Genomic DNA, 8,653 nt, shown 5'->3' on the forward strand with positions numbered 1-8,653 from the left:
GCCTTTGACGGTCGTCAGCCCCGTTAATGTCCAGATCTTTGATGAGATGTCAAAACAAAGATATAAGAAAATTTTACCAATAAAATAGGTTAAGAATCAAATTCTTAACCTGTATTACAGGGCTTTCGACATGGTCACGTTCACTTCATACACCTGTGACATTCACCATACCATCCATGATTGACAACAATATTACTCAAATTCGGATTAAAAACTTGGATTTTCTCTATTTAGTAGTTTTTTTTTTAAAATGACATCTCAACATATACGAAAGAGTATATCGAAGTCTGGGTATTTCCAGAGTTGTTGTGAGTAAAACGATTGCTTAACCAGCCTTTGACAGGTCATAAGCCCTGTAAATACCACACATCCATATTTTTCTTCTTCATCTTTGTTTGGATATCTACAAAAAAAATTATGTTCAAAAAAAAAAAGTCAAACATTCTCCTTATCAGTTATCATTCACTTTGTATTATACCACTTTAAAAATACTACTTCAAGACTACCGGTTTCGGAATAATCGTCAGGTCAAATGTAGATTTATAATGGCATAATTATTCCGAAACCGGTAGTCATAAAGTAGTGTTTTTTAAAGAATTATTACACAAAGTGAACGATGAATGATAAGGAGAACGTTTTAATACCATACCACAATATTAACAATGCATTTAACAAACATAAAAATTTGAATTCAGATAAAACGTTAATTAATAATATACTGTTTCAAAATACGTCACCATTGTTGTCAATCTTTCCTTATAGAAGAAATTATACAAGAAATCTTAATCTTAAATCTTTCCTTATACAAGAAATCTTGTTCTTCACCCCCCCCCCCTTCCCTATATTTATTAACCTATATATAGGTACCCCTAAATTTTTCGTTCGTTAGTTTTAATTTGTACCAGAAGATGAAAACATCTGTAAGTTTTCGAAACTAGTCGTATATATATATATATATATATATATATATAAATAAATCTCATTAAAGTGGTATATTCAAGTGTTTAATTTAAAAATAATAATAAAAATAATTTCATAAAAAAATATAAATAAATTAAAAATCAAAATAAATTATACTTATATTTGTTATCTTTATTACCCTGTAATCTGTTTACTTGGAAAGTACACAATTTGGCTTGAGATCCAAAAAATGCACTTTTCAGGCGAGACATGGTATAATAATAATTTCCGACGCTATGACGTGGCGCACTATGAGAAGCGACGCCGGCGCTTTTATTTCGGCGTCTGCGCTAATTGTTTCCTACGCCCACGGACCATTAACCGGACGTACTTCCGGCAGAGATCTGAATGCAAAAATTACCTACTTAAAGTATACATAATTTCATAATTGTGTTCTGTGGTAAACTGGGATTGCATTAGAACAAGAAGCTCGTAGATGTTTAAATGAAAATCGTTACTTATTATATTTATAAAGATTATCATAAATTATAATTACTACTACTATCACGCATTTTGACTGCAAGGGTTGGCAGAGAGGATGGAACGCCACACTCTTTTATCCTGACATATCTCACTCTATATAACACTATATGACACTCCTCGCTTCCTTCATATCCACACATCTAGAGTCATACAGAACGTCATAAATAAAAAATAAAAAAATTTCAGGTGAACGTTTTTAAAGTTTAAAAATATAATACAATGTATTAAAAATAAACATCAAGCCACTTACTGAACTTTTTACTCTGCAACAGATCTTTTTAGGTAAAACCTGAAGGTTTTTTCTACATTTGAAAAATATTTTGCATTTAAAAAAAAAATTATTAAACGATACCTATTCTTCAAAATGCAAAATCAACACTTTCTGCCCTATATCGGGTAAATATTAAGTTTAAAATATGCCGCTTTTGCTGGGATATAGTATATTTTCTGGGCATTCCGAAAACATGCGCAACTAAAAATTGACGATTTTTGATTTATGACGTTCTTGAAAGGAGTGAGCGACATGTCCTCGATTACGCAGAGTTTTGACACCGCTAGATTCGACCGCTTCCATGGACAGATTTTAATTTTCAATCACTCTGTTCAAATCGTTTTTAATTGTATCCCCTACACTTACAAATTTAACAATATTAATTTAATTTTTTTTTAACAAAAGCCCAACAGCAAAAGCTATACGGACATTGAAAGCTCCCAATCGCATTCCCGGATCTAATACAGAAGCATCTGGCTTTCTGACATACCTCTCTTACTAAGCAATTTCATTATGAACTTAGTTGCGAGAATTACAAGAAAATGTGAAACAAAATTGTATCCCAATTTTACTGCGAATTTACATTTTACAGCTTTCAGTGACCTGTCACTAACAATCTAAATGATACATGTTTAAACCTTAACGTACACAATGGAGTATGGTACTTACCCATAAATATGGAAGTGAAATATGGAATTGGCAAAAGAAGAATGAAAGTTTAAGTTCAGTCTAAATACGATCTCTCAGAAAAATGTGCGGCAAAACAATGTATGACGGATTTTCAAATGGAAAATCAAACATATCTCTAAAATAAAATTATAGAGATGTGTTTGAATTAATGAAAACCATAAAATTTATCAGGTTTACCTAAGACAATAAACGATATCGCAATTTATTTTATTGAATGAGATGTTAAATGAAAATCTGGGTAGTTACAGGGCTAACAACCTGCCACTGGCCGATTAAAAGTGATCAATTTACACCGTGTTAAATTTGTCGTTCTTCCAGGCATTAATTGAAAAATAATCACACATTCTATGTTTATCTTGCGTACATCAGAATATAAAATAAATAAAATGAAAAAAGAATAAACGTATCATAAAAACACAAATATATTTAAAACAAAAGCAAAAAAAAACACATCCCTCATTAAATGACTATAGGAACACTCAAGTTAAAAGAAAGAACGTAGATTCATAAGTGATTTTAAATCTGCCGGATAAACGAAAGCCTTTAAAAACAGCATTATTTTGTATATCCATAATGTTGAGATTTTCCGTAAAAAAATGAGACAACACATTAAAAGCTCAAAGCTCTTGAAGTTGTCTCAGCGAGTACCTAAAACAACAAATTCATTAAAAGCATTTGTGAAATGGCGATATAAGAATGTACCCGCTGAAAGATCAAAAGCTTACTGTCGGCGAGACCTAGAGGGAGTCCATTTTCAGGCTCTTTGAGAACTTTCAGGAACGCAGCTTTGAGAATGAGGGAGTGAAGATTTTATTCTGAACTTTTCTCGGGGCAGAGCTTTATCTAAATTAAAAATATCCGCGAGATTTGCAGATATATCACGTACGGACTGCGAACTTCACCGCTTGTTATGTTGGGCGCCCTACTATACAGGGGTGGATAGGAGATGGGCGATACGTGCATTGTTTTATGTGAAAATTATGGGAATATAAAAATGGTAGAATAATATTATCACTGTATATTTATTGCGAAACATATAATTTAGATAGAAGCGTTATCAAAATACATAAAAACTTTTTTTAGCTTACGATCTTTATTGATACCTAAAAACACAGATGAAGAAATCTATTGAGATGGACTGTGATATTTCGTTATTTACTGGACTTTAATTTATTGATTTCACCCAGTAATCGCCACACTGATCTACCGGTAGCTAGGCAAGGATTTTTTTCGATGGCTCGCGTAGGATATTAAATTTCCCTAGTTTATTTTATTATTTGTTTATTTTTGATCACACCTATTTTCAATGATTATTTTTTTTATAAATAAATATTAAGTTTTTAACTCTTTCCTTATCATTCACCGTTCACTTTCTTTTTTACCACTTTACACAAAGTGAACGATGAATGATAAAGAGGGTGTTATACTACCATATCAAAAAGTAAAAAATATTTTGTATGTACAAAATATAAAGCAATAAATAATTAAATGGATGTGGATTTAAAATGTTAAATCAAAATGCCGGTAGCCGGCGCTGTCCCATGGCTGTTTACTTCCCTGTAACAGACTCGGCATGGCAAGTGGCTGGAGGAGGATAAACGGGTAGAAAAATATCTTGATCAATATAAAGCGAACCGTGTACTCTACACCACCGCCATTGAATGCTGAGTTCGGTGAGTTGTGATTCGTGATCCGAGGATATGATACTCCACCACCCTACCGTGAACTGATCATAACATCATAGAGATGGAAGCTGCATTAAAAGCGACCATATTAACTTTTGACTATCACGGCATACAGAGCATAATTTAACAATTTATTTTTCTATTATTTTTTGACATCTCATCAAAGATGAAGAAGAATATGGAAGTCTGGGCATTTATGGGGCTGACGACCGTCATGGCTGGTTTAAGTGATCACTTTACACCCGTGTAACATTCACCCATTATTGACAACCATACTACTCAAATTCTTGGAATTTCTATATATATATAAACCAATTTTGAAACCTTGTTCTTGAATCACTAGAACTTAACTAGAGACATCTATTGGTGAGATAAATAGAAGCTTTTTACTAAGCAAAAACTCTTACATAAAAAAAAACCAGAGAAGTGATCCAGATTTGTGAAATTTGGACACACTCAAAATGTTGTAAATTTATTGTTAATTCAAGTTTTACTAAGTATATACCACTATTTCTTAAACTCTACTGTGACACGTGTTTCGATGCATTCCGCATCATTTTCAAACACCGTATGTAAAGCTAGTTAATTTAAAAAGGGATAGATTTTACCACAAAGTGACTGCTAAATCAATTAATGAAATTAAACTAATTTAAAAATACATTTATTATTTTTTGACATCTCAACATAGGCTGCATTAAGTGTAAAAAAAAAGCTCCAAATTGGAGACAATCCAGATTTGTGAACAAGTACATATTTGGAAACACTAAAAATGTTGTAACTTATATGCAAATTATAATATTAAACCCTTTCGTAGATTTAAAAAAAAATAAAAAAATTGCTTGTGCAACACCTGAGGGATAATCTAGTGTGAGTTAATCATGAACTTCTCAGCATTTAACACTCTCTTTATCATTCATTCTTATCATTCATCATTATCTCAGCATTTGTTCATTGCTGAGAGGAAACTACGTAAAAGCCGGACTGTTGACTGTCATTTACAAGCCTTCCGTTCCCCTAGAAAAGGGTTTGGCTTTTTGCATCCAAACTTGGTTTATGGTACCAATGTCCTTCGCTAGTCATGCATGATACCACCTCTCGTGAGAGTTCCTTATGAACTATCACGGATCCGATATGTCCTCACCCAGGCTCCTGCAACGCACCTCCAAATGTTGTCCTTGAGAACTGAAATGGGGGCAAAGCATCATCGGGTGAGGGATAACTTATGGTGTCTCATCATCACACGTACAACTGTCGATCAGCCGTAGCTTATATATGTCAATAACTCAATGTAACTGTTCTCTAAAATTCTCAAGTAAAATAAACTAAAACAGCAAATAAAAGCCTACTGTATTTTGTTTGTCTGAATGTAAGGATACTGTTAATAAATGAGTATCGGACCATTTTATTAATCTAGATAAAAATATAACAATGGGAACGTTAGTATGGGGACTAAGCGCATAGATTCCTTTCTTGACGACTGAAATAGCAACCCTCGTCGCTTCCTGCGGGCTCGATGAAGCGTTAACCCGATTACTTACAATAAGGAACAAGGGAAGGGTGGTTTGCTAAGGACTGTGTAGGGGTACAATTATTGTGTTGTTGCTAACTGTTGGAGACAAGGCCTAGTGAAGGAAGGCGATAAATTTCTACCCCCGGCTTTCTTCCGATACATATCCAGTAGAAAGATGTTCCATGCTTCAGCGAAGACGGAGGAATTATTAAAACACGTGTCGAAAAAATATTATGAATCGCACGAGAAAATATATTGGGGTAAAGAAAGTGTGTTTTTTCATTTATATATTTATATTGTATATATATATATAAATATATATATATATATATATATATATATATATATATATATATATATATATATATATATATATGTATATATATATATATATATTATATATATATATATATATTTATTTATATATATATATATATATATATATATATATATATATATATATATATATATGTATATACCTACATATATATATAGGGGAAGGAGAAGTATTCTTGAACATACTTTTTATTATATATATATATATTTATTTAAATAATTGAACATATTTATTTATATATACATATACATATATATATATATATATGTATATATATATATATATATATATATATATATATTGTATATATGTATATATATATATATATATATATATATGTATATATTTATATATATATATATATATACATATATATATATATATATATATATATATATATATATATATATATATATATATATATATAAATATATATATGTATATATATATATATATATATATATATATATATATATATATATATATATATATATATATATATATATATATATATATATATATATATATATATATGTATATACCTACATATATATACCTACATATATATATATAGGGGAAGGAGAAGTATTCTTGAACATACTTTTGCTTTGGTCAAATTTTTTTTTGTTTAAAAATTTTAAAGCTAGGTTTTGTACTATAAAACATAACCTTCCTTTTGGTAGCAGTTTGATTAAATTGATTAAAAACAACTGTTTTTGTGAGATAAAAAATCTTGGGGAACTATTAGACAGTTTGTTAATCGATAAAAAATGAAAATTATTGATGGGAAACGTTAATTTTTTTACAAACCAACAAAGAAATCAAAATTAATAAAATTAAGTAAAAATCGCTGTGAAATATATACAAAAACACAGTGAACATAAGTGAATGTATTCGGGGTAACTTCGGCGCAATTTAAATGAGCACCTTGATCACAAACGATGCAATACGATGGTTATTTTCTTTTAACTCAAGTAACAATTGATGTTTTTATTTATTTTTTGTTGAAACACCGTTTTATTATTGAAAAAATAAGTTTTTATTCCAAAATAATATACTGAAAAAAGGGTATATTGAAACGTAAGGAGTTAAAATTATATAAATATACATACGGTGTTTGAACATGATGCGGAATGCATCGAAACAGGTGTCACAGTAGATTTTAAGAAATAGTGGTATTCACTAAGTAAAACATGAATTAAAAATGGTTAGATTTTACCACAAAGTGACTGCCGAATCGATTAATGAAAATATATTAATATATTTGAAATATATGTATATTCTAAATAAAAAACTTAATAATAAAAATAAAAAAACAAAAGAATAATAATAAAAAACAAAAACAAAAAAGGCCTTAATCAATAAATAATATCGGAATTACATATATTGTAAATCAAACGCAAAACTCGACATCAGGTGTTTATTTTTACGTTTTTCCAATTCCACGATCTGATTTTTTACATCCGACCCAATTACAAATTTTAATGGCATAAGTCACCCTCGAGATTGGAAAACTGAGCGAAATACAAATAATAAAATATCCGATATTCGAAGAACACGTAGGGGGGGAATTATTTCTACAAAATTCGCCAGATATTGAAACATGATCCCGGCGCTTTGAAGTATGTTGATCCGCACATGCTATACACATGTTGATCCCTAATGTCGTTTCATAAGGACCGTAGGAAATGTCTTTGAGGTGAGTTTTACGTTACAGAATAATGAGCAGATTACCTTATCATCTTACGTTGAAGACGGTTAGGTTGCGCGAGTACACGGTGACGGTGAACCTTAAAATAACAAACAAGTCGTTAAAATAAGGGATCAATATTTCTCACCATAATTAGGTAGATATCTCAAAAACAACATTTTCAGTGTGTCCAAATACTTGTTCACAAAATCTGGATTATCTCCAATTACAGGAGTTATTTTCATATTATTTTTTGACATCTCATCAAAGATGAAGAAGAATATGGAAGTCTGGGCATTTACGGGGCTGACGACCGTCATCGGCTGGTCTAAGTGATCACTTTACACACGTGTAACATTCACCAATTCTACCCATTATTGACAACCACACTACTCAAATTCTTGGAAGTTCTATATATATGAACCAATTTAGAAACCTTTTAAAAAAAGAAGCTTTTTACTAAGCAGAAACTCTTATATTAGTATATTAGTATTTACATCCCACCAATAGATGTCTCTAGTGAAGTTCTAGTGATTCAAGAACAAGGTTTTTAAATTGGTTCATATATATAGAACTTCCAAGAATTTGAGTAGTGTGGTTGTCAATAATGGGTAGAATTGGTGAATGTTACACGTGTGTAAAGTGATCACTTAAACCAGCCGATGACGGTCGTCAGCAACGTAAATGCCCAGACTTCCATATTCTTCTTCATCTTTGATGAGATGTTAAAAAATAATCTCAATAACAACATTTCTAGGATATGTGAGCACTTTTAACTTTAAACTTTAAAAAATAAGACAAATATGAATAATGTTTTGTTTAAACACAGTCCGCCTCCGGGGGCGAGTAGTGATTTCTCAGGTAGAAACGCTGTTTTACAATACAGCAGTACTTCTTCTTATTCTTCATCATGTCTCACCCCTTTTTTAAAGATAGGAATTGCATTTATTTCTCCACCATATTGTCCGCCTCCGTAGTGTAATGGTCAACACGTTCGGCTACCGTTCTGGAGGTCCCGGGATCGATT

This window comes from Brachycentrus maculatus, unplaced genomic scaffold (genome assembly GCF_059751285.1).
Source record: "Brachycentrus maculatus isolate JH-2025_06_01 unplaced genomic scaffold, ASM5975128v1 h1tg000312l, whole genome shotgun sequence".
In the NCBI taxonomy this organism is placed as follows: Eukaryota; Metazoa; Arthropoda; class Insecta; order Trichoptera; family Brachycentridae; genus Brachycentrus; species Brachycentrus maculatus.